Below are 14184 nucleotides of genomic sequence, written 5' to 3'. Positions count from 1 at the left end.
TGGCTTGATACTTTTGATGTGTTCTTCTGCATGCTTATTCCTCATTAATGTTAATGCACACATGCTGAATTACATCAGTCACCATATTTCATCATGCATTTCAAATTCCTCATATTATATGTCAAATGCGTGTATGAATTACAAGATATAGGGGGAGATCTCCATGATTATACTCTTCAAGTGTGCATTGCTTCAAAAGCAAATTCATCATGGTGCACATCTTCAGGGGGAGTTCTTCTATATCTTGCAATTAAATTCCTCAATATCAGTATTTACACTTCATACAATTATCCCTGTTGAAAACTTAACCTATATTATCATCAATCACCAAAAAGGGGGAGATTGTAAGTGCATCTAGTTCCCCTTAGTGATTTTGGTGTATTGAAGACTTATAGGTTAAGGGACTGATGCATTTGTGAGTGTATACAGGTCTATAAGTCTATGAGGAGTTTGATATTTACAGAGAAAGACGACCCCTAAAAATGAAGTTCTTGAACTGAAGACTTTGTATTTCTGAACACTTTCTGAAGACATTGAAAGTGAAGCAATTGGTGTGACCTTGAAGACTTGGTAATCATTCGAGGAACATGAAGCGTGAAGACTTTTGTTTTAGTAGTTTCATTTTCTCTTTCTTGAGTCATAGGAAACACCGTACTATTAAAGGGGGTCAAGGAAATACTAAGGAAAAATTTCCATGTGATGCTCAACTCAAAATCCTACACCTACCAATCCTTTCGAGTGAAGCCATTGGAAATCTCGCACAGTTCAGTCATATTCTTCAGTGATAGAGACGAAGTTCTTCTGGTCTCTGAGGAATTTGTTCTGACTGAGGATTTAGGAATTTGCAAGTGCGGATTGCCTACAAAGTGAGGAACATGATAGCCCTGAGGAATTCGAACCCCAATATTCCGACCGTTGCTGTGCTACGCGTCAGTTGTCCCAAAATATCTACCCACCTAATGGTCATATCAGATAAGGGCATTTATGTCTTATCATGTCGGGCTGCTCCCCGGCTATAAATAGCCGCCCACTACAACCACTAGCTGGTTGGCTGCTCCGAGAGAAACTGACACTTGTCATTTGAGAGCAACCCATCATCCGAGGACTTTGAGCGAAAATCATCAAGTGAGGAAATCCCAAACCCAAACCTACAAACCCCAAGTGATTGAGCATCACTAAAGAGATTGATCCTGCGTGGATCCGACGCTTGTTTCCTTTGAAGACTGTGCTTCTTCTAGACGGTTAGGCGTCAAGGTCTAGAGCATCCAAGAGGAATTGTGGATCGCCGAGTGACCGAGTTTGTGAAGGTTCGGAAGTCACCTAAAGACTTACCACGAGTGATTGGGCGAGGTCTGTGTGACCTTAGCTCAAGGAGAATACGGTGAGGACTGGGTGTCCAGGACTGGGTGTCCTCGAGTTTAAATACTCAGCCGCTCCAACCAGATGTACAACTGAGACAGCAGTTGGAACTGGTCTACCAAATCATTGTCTTCACCGAGCTAACTGGTTCTATGTCCTCAACTCTTTCATTTCCTCATGTATGTTGTTGTGTGTTTGTTCATATCTGTTTGAAGACTTTATCAATTTCCTCAGTTCTATTTCTTCAGTATGTTGATCTTCTTCCTTGTGTTATCCTGTGTTTATGCTTTCTGTACTCTATGCTTGTCTTCTTTTCATCATGATGACTATGCTTGTGTTCTGTTATGTTCCTTTTTGAGTACTTATTCCGCTGCAAGTAGTTCTTCATTTAGAAATTTCCTCACCAGCAAATTCCTCAGTGAAGAATTTATAAAAAACACCTATTCACCCCCCCTCTAGTCGATATAACGCACTTTCAACATGGTGCAATTTTCTTTCACACATTCGTTATTTACACTTTTTTAGGAAATATCCTTTCTTTACTTGGGAGCTATCTTTAGCACAAAAGTGACCTGACTGGTCTTGTTTCTGAAGTCATAACAAAAACAATGGACAGCTCAAGTGGAGTTTTCATCTTTGGTTTGGTGTGCATATGACTTAATGCTTCACTGCAGAATGTACTCAGAAAATGTTCAAATAATCTTCTGCATTGTTAGGCTTCAAACTGGAATACTGGATTCATCATAAACATTAGGGAATCCTTCTACTCGGCAGGGTCGTTGATGAGCTCCTCACAAAGGAGCCAGCGTCGTCACCTCGTGAAGCTATCATGAGTCATTGCCATCACTTCTCATCAGCTCCACGAGCAACGCTATACGCCGCTGTTGCAGAGCTATTCGTGCATGCCACCTCAAGGGAATCCGATTTGCTGTGAGAGGGATGGCATAACACCTTTCGATGGTAGTTTTAGTTCTAAGTGAGATCAAACGGCAGCAGTTTTAAAAGAAAAACTGCCTTCATTGACAAAACCTGTCATGTCACTGAATAAACTACCACCCCTCACAACTAAAACTACCAGCAAAATTGTTCGAAATTGCCACCCCTCCTGGCGAATGTTTTCCAGCTAACAGGGGGGCATTTTTAGTGTGAGAATGCTCTTTGCTGCTGGTGTGGGCTGAATGCGGCAGATAATGTTACCAGCCCAACATAAGCCCAGTTAAGCGCAAGTCTACTAAATCAGCCTCTGGAACATCGGCCCAAGAGACGGTGGGCTGTAGTGATGACCATGCGGAGATGCAAGGGAAAATTTATGCAACTCGTTAATAGATCCAATGGCTAACGAAGAAAATCACTCTGGTGGCTCATTAGTTGCCTTGTTATAATGTTTCTCAATGGAAGCTTTATTTATTTTTATGATCATACAAAGCAAATACAACCGCCTGGTGGTCTGTGGTCTCAGCAATTGAGGATGTACACAGAAGATATACAAATGAAGTTTATAATGAACAAGTATAGTAGTCCTAAATACTGAGGAGAAAACAAAGATAACAAGCACTGAATTGAAGCAACTAGTTGGTCGTCTATTCTACTTGTATGCATACGGTCGTAACCATCTCCCGACCCTTCAGCTATTTCAGAAAAGGCAATTGGACCAAGAATGCACCATGATAAAGACCTTCGCCTCCTTGAACCGAAGAAAGGTAAGTTCCACACTCATATCATGCATTATATGTGTTCTTATAGGAGGTACATGGTCACTGACCTTGTCCTCTTTGAACCGTACTTCTCATGACAGCTCATTTGTGAGCACCTTTAAGTGTTTACGAAACCATCAATAGATAAATTGCCAATAAAAAACGGATGCACTAAAATCAAGAAAAGAGTGTGGGTTATGATGGGCAGGGATAAACCAGCAATATTACACAAGATGACATTTATGTTTATGCTTTTAATGCTCAGTAAGATCATGTATTTGTTGTCTCATAGTTGTCTTCTTACCATACATTTGTTTGTGATGCAACTAAAACTCGTAGCAGATTAGAAGTCGTATATTTACCCTCCTATGTTTCGTCAGATCTTTCTATTTAGTATGATGAAAATTCAGTGAGATGTTGTACTTAAGTTCAACGCAAATTGAACTTCCATGTTCCAACTCATCATATTTACTTAAATTCCTACCAATTTATTGGACATATAGGCATGGAAAACGTGCAAGGTCATGATCATTAACGACCCAAACTTGATCCAGACTCCAACTCGTTAGATCTAAGAAAAAGTCCCAACACACTACTTTCTTCCAAATCAACTGGATTCCTCTCTTCAATTACTTACTACTGTTTTGGAAAATTAAGGAGACAATCACAAGCTGAATAAAAAAAGAATAACGCTTCAAAGAATAAAGAATAAATAATTTGTGTCCTCATGATCTTTAATAGTAACCATCAGAGGAAATAGCTAGAATATTTTACATTTCAAGTGTTCATTATTTGACGGCATGCTCCGGAAAATCAGCATGGGCCCTATTAAGTTTGTGTTCCACATTTCAAGTGTTCATTATTTTAGCTATGCTTGAATAGTAATTCCACTTGAGCTTATACTTAGTGCCCTATATGATTACTCGGTTTAACATTGGTATTATCAATGCAGTCAAAACAGAGGCGTAACCAGTTTTACTGTCCTGGAACCTCCGGTCGGTTGTCTTAGTTTTAGTGGTGATATAACAGGTACATGATGTTCATATATTGAATCTCTTGTTTATCATTAAAACATAGAAGGAATTTTACGTAACATTTTATTTATCACTGTTCCAGTTCCTATTTGCAATTTAAACTTGTATAATAATACAAAGATTTTTCCATGATGGAGTTGAGCGGAGCAAAAGCATCCAATTTTATTGGTTCAAAGACTCGTGTTCTTGACTAAATTCCCGTCCAACCGCTCATGGTTTATCCCATATTGGAAACAAAGATACTAAGAACTCGGCTTCTGCTATAGCTATACTCAATCAACAAATGAGACTAGGAGGTATGCTCTTATCACTTTTGTGGATGCCAAGTAATTTTAGAATGACATTGCACTGCAACAGTTTTTCGAGAGCACACCATTTTGCTTCTTGAATAGTTGACCATTTCACTTCTTGAAGAGCTGAAATATGTGCAAGACCAGAAGATTCTAGCCTCCTTAGTAGAGGTAGAGAATGTTGTAATTTTTGTTGTTTCCATTTTGCATGTTCTCTTCTTATGAATGAGATCAATGCCACGACAATATCTCTTCTAAATTTTGCTTCTTTATAGCATTCCAAGTTTTGTGGTAGTGTTATCATTCCAGCCCCTGCAATGAGATGCATCCTGAATTGACCTTAGTCTTCAATTAATCACGAGTACTAATTTTCTTCACTTGCAACTTTCTCAAACAAGTTATCTCGTATCTCACCTTATATGTGGCATAGGTATAAGCTAGCTTATTTCCTAGAAACTTCTACTTTGACTAGAAAATAGATGCCATAACACAAATATATAATTAGCATTCCCTTGATAGTATTTCCACGTGTTGTTCTTACTTTTCCATAAATATTGACGTTAGGTTTTATGTGTGTTTCCCATTGCTATTTTCAGTTAAGAAACTATCACATGGAAAATCTTGCACGACTCTTCTCATTTTGCAGTTCACTTATATTTAACTTCATCTCCACCTTACGATCTTATCTCCATGTATTGAAAAGATACCTCAAAATGATCATTTGGTTTAATATGTCATTGTACTATTGTTTTAGTTGTTCCATCTATTTTACATCGCATCAATCCTCAGTGCTTTGATGAAAGCTATTAATGTCAATCACATAAAAGTATTTCTTATGTTGTATCTTCAAATATGTAAGTCAATGATGTTTCCAACCGAGACTTCATCGTGCCAACTTCTAATCAAAATGTTTGTGAGTAACGAAATAAACAAGACTTGCTTCTTTTTACTCTTGAATTGCAAATTAGGTATCAACTTGTCTGTGAGCAATCTTTGAACAAGCAACATAGATGGATCTATTGTGGTCAATTTGGATTGATTTGACACTTTTGCAGGAATGGTGTCAATGACGCCCAGGACGGTACACGTGTAGCCGCCTAAAGGATGACAAAAGGCTACTCAGAAGTAGTTACAACTTTGAACATGTAGTGGTGTGACTTATGTAAAAACGTGAACACTAATTCGACGTCAATTTCTTTCATGTTTTGTGTTTTGTTTCACTACAAATCTTATACGAATTGAGCAACTGCACCGTGTATATTAGCTTGCATCATTCATTTTTTATTAAAAATATTACCATATAGCCTTACACAAATATTTACGTTCTTTCAAAATGAAAATCGACAGGCACAATGGCATCTGTCATCTCCATATTTTACAAAAATTCTAAATGTGTTGTCAAAATTGGCGGGCGCGGCAATGCGCACCATCAACGATCCAGGCTATAAGTGATGGTTGGAATGGAATCGGATTAAGTATCAGCAAATTTCTTGTTAAACAAATGATTGGTTAAATAAATTTTGTTAATTGACCCAATGTTAGGAGCACATTTACATTCACCAATTCCCCAAAGGTAGAAATCCTATTAATGTCAGTAACACCCTAACATACCAGTTTGAACAACTATTAGCAACATGTAGGACGATCCTTGATTGAGTAGACAATTACTTGTTAACACAAGATGCTCCTCATGGGGCTACAAAATAACTGAGTCCCTTTGTTTCTAATTAATTGAAATCCAAAGAAAAGTAAAACTATCTATAGTGTCCAACTTTGCCACCTAAGACATATGCTGACAAAGGATATATCAGACTGATGACCCACAAGTGTATGGGGTCAATTCTAGCCCTTTTCGATATGTAAGAGTGTCAAACCCAATGAGGAGCTGAAGGAAATGACAAGTGGTTTTCAGCAAGGTAATGTCTGCAAATCCTAAAACTGTGAGTAGCGGAGTAGTTTGGTAGCAAGATAATTTGTAACGAGCAAGTAACAATAGTATTAATAAAAGTGCAGTAAGGTAGCCCAATTCTTTTGAGGCAAAGGACAAGCCAAAACGGTTTCTTATGATAAGCAAAGTGTTCTTGAGGGTACACGGGAATTTCGTCTAGTAACTTTCATCATGTTGGCTTAATTCGTGTTCGGTACATTGATAATTTGATATGTGGGTGGACTGGTTCTTAGGTGCTTTTTTACTTGAACAAACCTCCTACTTATGATTAACCGTCTCACAAGCATCCACAACTACAAGAAAAGTATTAAGAATAAATTCTAACCATAGCATTAAACTTTTGGATCCAATCGGTCCCTTACGGAATAGCGCATAAACTGGGGTTTAAGCTTCTGTCACTCTCGAAACCCACCATATAATAACTACTCCACAATGCATTCCCTTAGGCCCAAATATGGTGAAGTGTCATGTAGTCGATGTTCACATGACACCACTAAGAGAATGGCAACATGCATACCATCAAAATATCGAACACATAAAAAGTTCACATGATTACTTGCAACATGATTTCTCTCGTGACCTCAAGAACGAAAGTAACTACTCACAAATGATAAACATGCTCAAAATCAGAGGGGTATTAAATAGCATAATGGATCTGAACATATAATCTTCCACCAAATAAAACATATAGTAATCAACTACAAGATGTAATCAACACTACTAGTCACCCACGAGCACCAATCTATAGTTTTGATACATAGATTTGAACACAAGAGATGAACTAGGGTTTGAGAGGAGTTAGTGTTGTGAAGATGTTGATGAAGATAGCCCTCCCCAAGATGGGAGAGTTGTTGGTGATGATAATGACGATGATTTCCCCCTCTGGGAGGGAAGTTCCCTCGGTGGAATGGCTCTGCCGGAGGGCAAAAGTGCTCTTCCCAAGTTCCACCTCGACGCGGCGGCGCATCGCTCCCAATGTCCTTCCCTTATTTTTTCTAGGTCGAAATGACTTATATACAAGAAGATGGGCACCGGAGGTGGCCCCAGGAGGGCAACACCCACCAGGGCGCGCCTGGGCCTCCTGGCGCGCCCAAGTGGGTTGTGCCCACCTTGTGGCCCTCCTCTGGTACTTATTTGCTCCAATATTTATTAAATACTCCATAAAGAATCCTCGGGGAGTTTCAGCTCATTTGGAGTTGTGCAGAATAGGTAGCTCGACGTAGCTTTTTCAGGTCCAAATTTCCAGCTGCTAGAATTCTCCCCCTTGATGCATACCTTGCATATTATGAGAGAGAAGGCATTGGAATTACTCCAAAACGCATTATTATACAATAAAACAACATAAATAATAGTAGGAAAACATGATGCAAAATGGACGTATCACATACCTATTCATGCAATTGTCAACCAAGGCGTAGTGCCCTGGTGGTGCCCTCAACACTACCTTACATCTCAAACCACAATCATGCTCCTTATTGTTGCTACCTCGACATCCTAAAATGCTCAAGTAGTAGTATCATAAAATGGAAAATTATTTGACAAAACCTTGTCAAGACTAGAATGCAACTCAACACATGAACGGGAGGTTGGAATTTGGGAGGGTGAATTTACCTTAATGATAAGGGATCATAAGTATTTCACTTTGGAAGAATATGGAGGGGTATGTAGCAAGGCGATTCTTGTTTGAAGAGAATAACAAAAGAGCCAAGTGGCAAAAGAGATGAAGGGCAAAAGAAGAGAAAAAATCCGTTGAGGATGGGGATGTAGGTGATAAGTGGCATAGATAAACAACAACAAGAGGGGTGCATAGTGGTTGCCAAAGAAATGAGAGAAAACAAGATAAACATGTTGGTTGGACATCGCACACACATTATCCTGGAGAACCACATTCATAATAGAAATTCCAAGTGATTAATCTCTCCATATTTATATTGTCATTCTGTGGCAACGCACTGACACTTAGCTAGTTTCTATAAGGGGCAAATAAACTTTTATAAGACATTAATTTAAAACTATATTTCTTTCTATCTACTATTCAAAATGTATCAGATGTTGTTATTTTGTTTGTGGGAGAAACTTATAAAGTATTCATAATAAATAATGATAGTACAGAGAACACCAGAAGTAAAAAAAACCTGATCCGTGGACCATGTAGTGATGATTACAAGCACTGAAGCAAGCCGAAGGTACACCACCATCATCACCCCTCCCTCATCAGGTCTTACAAGGTGTGTAAGAAAAGTTAGCTTACGATGCCAATATGTTATTGTGCCTTGGTTTAGCAACAAGTGACACATCACCTCGACGCAAGGCTGTAGTTCTTTGGATATTATTTTAACATGCACATTGTACACATCTGGCATCTATTTCTGATGCCTATCGATCCTATGAACGTGACTTTAAACTTTTGTCGTCTCCTTTCTAACTTGTATTTCTAGTAGTTACAATTTCATGAATGGACATCAGAAGTGACATGGGAAAAGCAAGCAATCTACCTAATCTTATATCATGAGATTATGATTATTTGTGTATTTACTGTGGGGGGAGGGGAGAGACAGTTTCTGAGTAAGCGATGAATGCGATAACATGCAATTAAATTTTTTGCAAGACATTTATTAAAAGCTAAATTAATTTCTATCTCTCAGGATATATCGGAAATTCTCAGTTGTTGGTTGAGTTAAGATTTGAGCCCTGCTTGGGTACATGATACGTCTCCAACGTATCTATAATTTTTTATTGTTCCATGCTATTATATTATCATTCGTGAATGCTTTACAATCATTTTATATCATTTTTTGGTACTAACCTATTGATATAGTGCCCAGTGCCAGTTCTTGCTTTCTGCATGTTTTTTACATCGCAGGAAATCAATATCAAATGGAGTCCAAACGCAACGAAACTCCTGGAGGTTTTTTTGGGCCAAAAGAAAGCTAGTGGGCCAAAGAAGCACCTGGGGGCTGGTCGAGGGGAGCAACACCCACCAGGGCAGGCCAGGAGGCCCAAGTGCGCCCTGGTGGGGTGTGCCCACCTCGGGTGCCCCCTGAACCACCTCTTCGCTCTATAAATACCCAAATATTCCAGAAACCCTAGGACAGGCGACGAAATATTGATCCAGCCGCCACAGAGGCCAGAACCAGTAGATCCAATCTAGACACCGTCATGGAGGGGTTCACCACTTCCATTGGTGCCTCTCCTATGATGCGTGAGTAGTTCTTTGTAGACCTACGGGTCCTTAGTTAGTAGCTAGATGGCTTCCTCTCTCTCTCTTTTGATTATCAATACAATGGTCTCTTGGAGATCCATATGATGTAAGTCTTTTGGCAGTGTGTTTGTTGGGATCCGATGAACTTTGAGTTTATGATCAGATCTATGTTTTATCCAAGAAAGTTATTTGAGTCTTCTTTGTTCTCTTATATGCATGATTGTTTATAGCCTTGTATTTCTTCTCTGATATTTGGGTTTTGTTTGGACAACTTGATTTATTTATCTTGCAACGGGAAGAGGTGCTTTGTAGTGGGTTCGATCTTACGGTGCTTGATCCCAGTGGCAGAAGGGGAACCGACACGTATGTATCATTGCTACTAAGGATAACAAGATGAGATCTATATCTCTACAATAGATAAACGGATCTCATCTACATCATGTCATCGTTCTTATTGCATTACTCCGTTTTTTCATGGACTTAATACACTAGATGCATGCTGGATAGCGGTCGATGTGTGGAGTAATAGTAGTAGATGCAGGCAGGAGTCGGTCTACTAATCTTGGACGTGATGCCTATATAATGATCATTGCCTGGATATCTTCATGATTATTTGAAGTTCTATCAATTGCCCAATAGTAATTCTTTTCCCACCGTTTGCTACTTTTCTCGAGAGAAGCCACTAGTGAAACCTACGGCCCCGGGTCTCTTTTTATCATATTTGCCTTTGCGACCTATTATCTTTTGCATTTATTTTTAGATCTATTAAACCAAAAATACAAAAAATACCTTGCTGCAATTTATGTGTTCCGCGGTCTATTTATCCTATCTACCACTTTTTATCTCATGTTTTTGCCTACCTTGAGGCGCCGTACTTGGAAGGGATTGACAACCCCTTTAACATGTCGGGTTGTGAGTATTTGTTATTTTGTGTAGGTGATGTTTACGTGGTGAGAGGAGGTTCTCCTACTGGTTCGATAACCTTGGTCTCATCACTGAGGGAAATACCTACCATCGCTATACTACATCATCCCTTCCTCTTTGGGGAAATATCAACGTAGTTCTAGAAGACATCAAAAGGAATTTCTGGCGCCGTTGTCGGGGAGGATCTTCACCATCAACCAGGTTCCTAATCACAAATCTCATCTCCTCGCAATTTAAATTATTTTCCATTTGCCTCTTGTTTTCCTCTCCCTCACTTCACAAAAATTTGTCGTTTTATTCGCCCTCCTTTTCGTTCGCCGTTTTCTCGTCGGATCTGTTTCCCGTCTGCAAACTTTCTTATCACCTTTTGTCGTTATGGATTTCTCTTCTTCTATTGCGTGCACCCCCGAGAACGAGGTTCTCAACTTTAAACAAAGGGGAGGAGAAAGTTTAAAAGATGCTTGGTATAGGATTTGCAATGCTCATAATAGATCTATCCGCTAGCAATCTGCCGTTGTTCTTCTTCGTTGCTTTTATGTGGGCATTACCACTTGGTATAGATTCATCCTTCATACGATTACCGGTGGGAATTTTTTGATGTGTCCTACTCTTGATGCTTGTAATACTTTGGGAAATTTAGTGGGTTCACCACCACTCGTGATCTATGAAACAAATATTGACTCTCAAGCATGTTATGGACAGACTAGATGCTATTGAAAAGAAAATGCTTACCGTAGAACATATTGAAAATTTGGATTAAAAAATGCAAAGTTATACAACTAAAGTTGGGTCAAAAGCGGGAGACATTTTTAAGTTGCTAAAAGAAAAATGAACTATAATTCATGAAAGAATTGAAGAAAGTCCGGCCAAGATTGATAAACTAGAAGAAATTTTTTCTAATCTAGGTACGGCTTTCGCTTCCGCTAAAACTCCCGTGAAAATTAGCAAGACTACGCAAGTTACTAAAACAAAGGATCAACTTCTAGCAATGATAAAGGAGATCTTAAGATGATTAGTAGCCATCCCAACTTTATTGAAGTCATAAGAGATCCTTGTTGCGAAAATAAATTTTTCAATCTCCTGCCTAGAAGTATTGCCTCTAAGAATTTACATGCAAAATCCTTGAAAAATACTAAGTGCTCGATCAAAGAATGGGATAAAGATGACAAAACTTAGATCATACGCGTTATGCCTAGCTAGGGGCGTAAAACGATAGCGCTTGTTCGGAGGCAACCCAACGAATAGAATTTATTTTTGATTTTTGCTTTCTGTTATTGAGTGTTAGAAAAATTATGCTACTGTTATGATTGTGTTTTTTGTGTTTTAATTAGTGTTTGTGCCAAGCAAGACCATTGGGAAGACTTGGGTGAAAGTTTATTTGATCTTGCTGAAAAACAGAAACTTTTGCGCTCACGAGATTCGTTGTAATTGTATACAGAAGTGTGCTTTTAAGTTGATTCTTCTTGAAGAGGATTAATAGACAAATTTCTCATGTCCACCAATTTATTTCATAATTTTTGGAGTTACATAAGTATTCGAAATTTTCAGATAGCTACAGACTGTTCTGTTTTTGACAGATTCTGTTTTCTTTGCGTTGTGTGCTTGTTTTGATGATTCTATGGTTTTCTTTGATGAGTTTTTGCCATAGAAAAGTTGGAATACAATATATATAATGCAAAAACAAAATAATAATAGGTTTTATACAGTACTTGTAGTAGTGGTTTGGTTTATTATACTAACGGATCTCACGAAGGTGTTGTTTGAGTTTTGTGTGATTGAAGTTTTCAAGTTTTGGGTTATTATGATGGATGAAGGAATAAGAATAAGCAAAAGGGTAAGCTTGGGGATGCCTAAGGCACCCCAAGATAATATTCAAGAAGTAGCAAGCAACTAAGCTTGGGGATGCCCCCAAGTGGCATCCCCGCTTTCTTCTAACCACCATCAGTACTTTACTTGAAACTACATTTTTATTCGTCACATGATATGAGTTTTGCTTGGAGCGTCTTGTATGATATGAGTCTTTGCTTGTTTTACTTTGTGTTTTAAGTGTTGAATCCTTGCTGTACATACCCTTTTGAGAGAGCCAAAAATTATGCTATGCTTGCTCCTATGCTTCACTTAAAGTTTTAGAGCCATGGATTTGCTCTAGTACTTCACTTATATCTTTTTTAGCACGGTGTGCTTTGTTAATTTTGAAGAAATGCTCTCATGCTTCACTTAAATTTATTTGGGAGTTAGTAAATTTAGAAAAAACTCTCTCTTGCTTCACCTAGATTATTTTGAGAGAAAGAAAAAATTATGCTCGTGATCTTTACTTATATTTGTTTGAGCCTATCATGAAAATAGTCCCAAAGTGATAGATATCCAAGGAGGATATAATAAAAACTTTCATGAGGATATACAAAAAGGTCGCAGTTAGAAGAGATGTCTAGATATCTGAGTTACAAATAGCATGCTCCAATTAGCAGGTAGAGATCATGGGCAGTTCGATGCTACTGATATGAAGGTCTTCTCATGCTCAATGAGATTGAATGGCTCAATGTAGTAGATCAGCCCTTCACTGAATTCTCTGAAGAACTATTCCTTCCATGATGTTGCCCTACACGTGTGAGTCAAATAGTATCATAGTCAAGGAGGTATTTCATTACATACAAAGTAAAATGTATAACATCAGCAGCAGTTGAATGAATTGTCAATAATGGAAAGTGTATGTCATGATCGCGTCGCATGGTAAAAAAACATTATTTGAGGTAAACACATGGATGAACTGCGATGACCATGCTGATATTAATCAAGAAGAAAGAATACAGAGATGGTTAATTGGTGAGCTGGAAATTGATTCCGAAATCTTATTTCTATGAAACAATCAACAGATTCCTATGATCTAATGCCATTTCAACATGTAACCAAGAGGGCAAACTTTCCTGAACAACATCGATTTTTTTTCTTTGTATGCCTGAATATTTATTTGGCATCTCTGAAGCAGTGCACAAAGGGAGCGAACAAACAAATTCTTCATGATCCGTTAACCGTCCTAACATCCTAATCTACTAATCTCCTAGTTAAGCTGTTATTTGAGGCAGCAGCTGATCTGGAAAGAACAATGAACAAAGAATTGAAATCATACTTAAGGAATAATCCTCCTGCATGGGCACACCCACACGCACCACACACAACGCAATAGCAGCCCGTGATGCAGCGCACGCACAGAGCGCAGGACATGACGGCAAGAGTCTGAGGGGAAGGCAACCACTTTACCCTAATAATCAACTTTCTTTTTCTTTTTTACGGGGAATAAGCAACCAATTTCGAAATAACATCCTTAAAATACTTAATGATCGGTTTTCCTTCTCCAGAAACAGTAAAATTGTCAGCCAAAATACACATGTTATATGTATATATATAGGGAAAACCCATCCTACCATCCGGTGGTAGTTACCCCACATGTCTCATATACTACCATGTGGTACTATATATACTATTTTATTATTTTAAATATGTTCATATACTATATTTAAGATATTTCAAAGTAAGTTACATGAAAAAATTGCAAATGAGCCCATAGTTTTTGTTATATTTGTAAAATACATACATATTTGTATGTAAAAATGAGCATACTCAAAAAATGTTATATACTACCTAAAAATTAGTATATATACTACCTAATCATTGTTATATACTACATACTACACGTATATACTCTCGGTTCCGACAGATACTACATACAACATAT

The sequence above is a fragment of the Triticum dicoccoides genome, chromosome 1B (assembly GCF_002162155.2).
Source record: "Triticum dicoccoides isolate Atlit2015 ecotype Zavitan chromosome 1B, WEW_v2.0, whole genome shotgun sequence".
NCBI classification, from domain to species: Eukaryota; Viridiplantae; Streptophyta; class Magnoliopsida; order Poales; family Poaceae; genus Triticum; species Triticum dicoccoides.
This window is presented reverse-complemented; position numbering follows the sequence as displayed.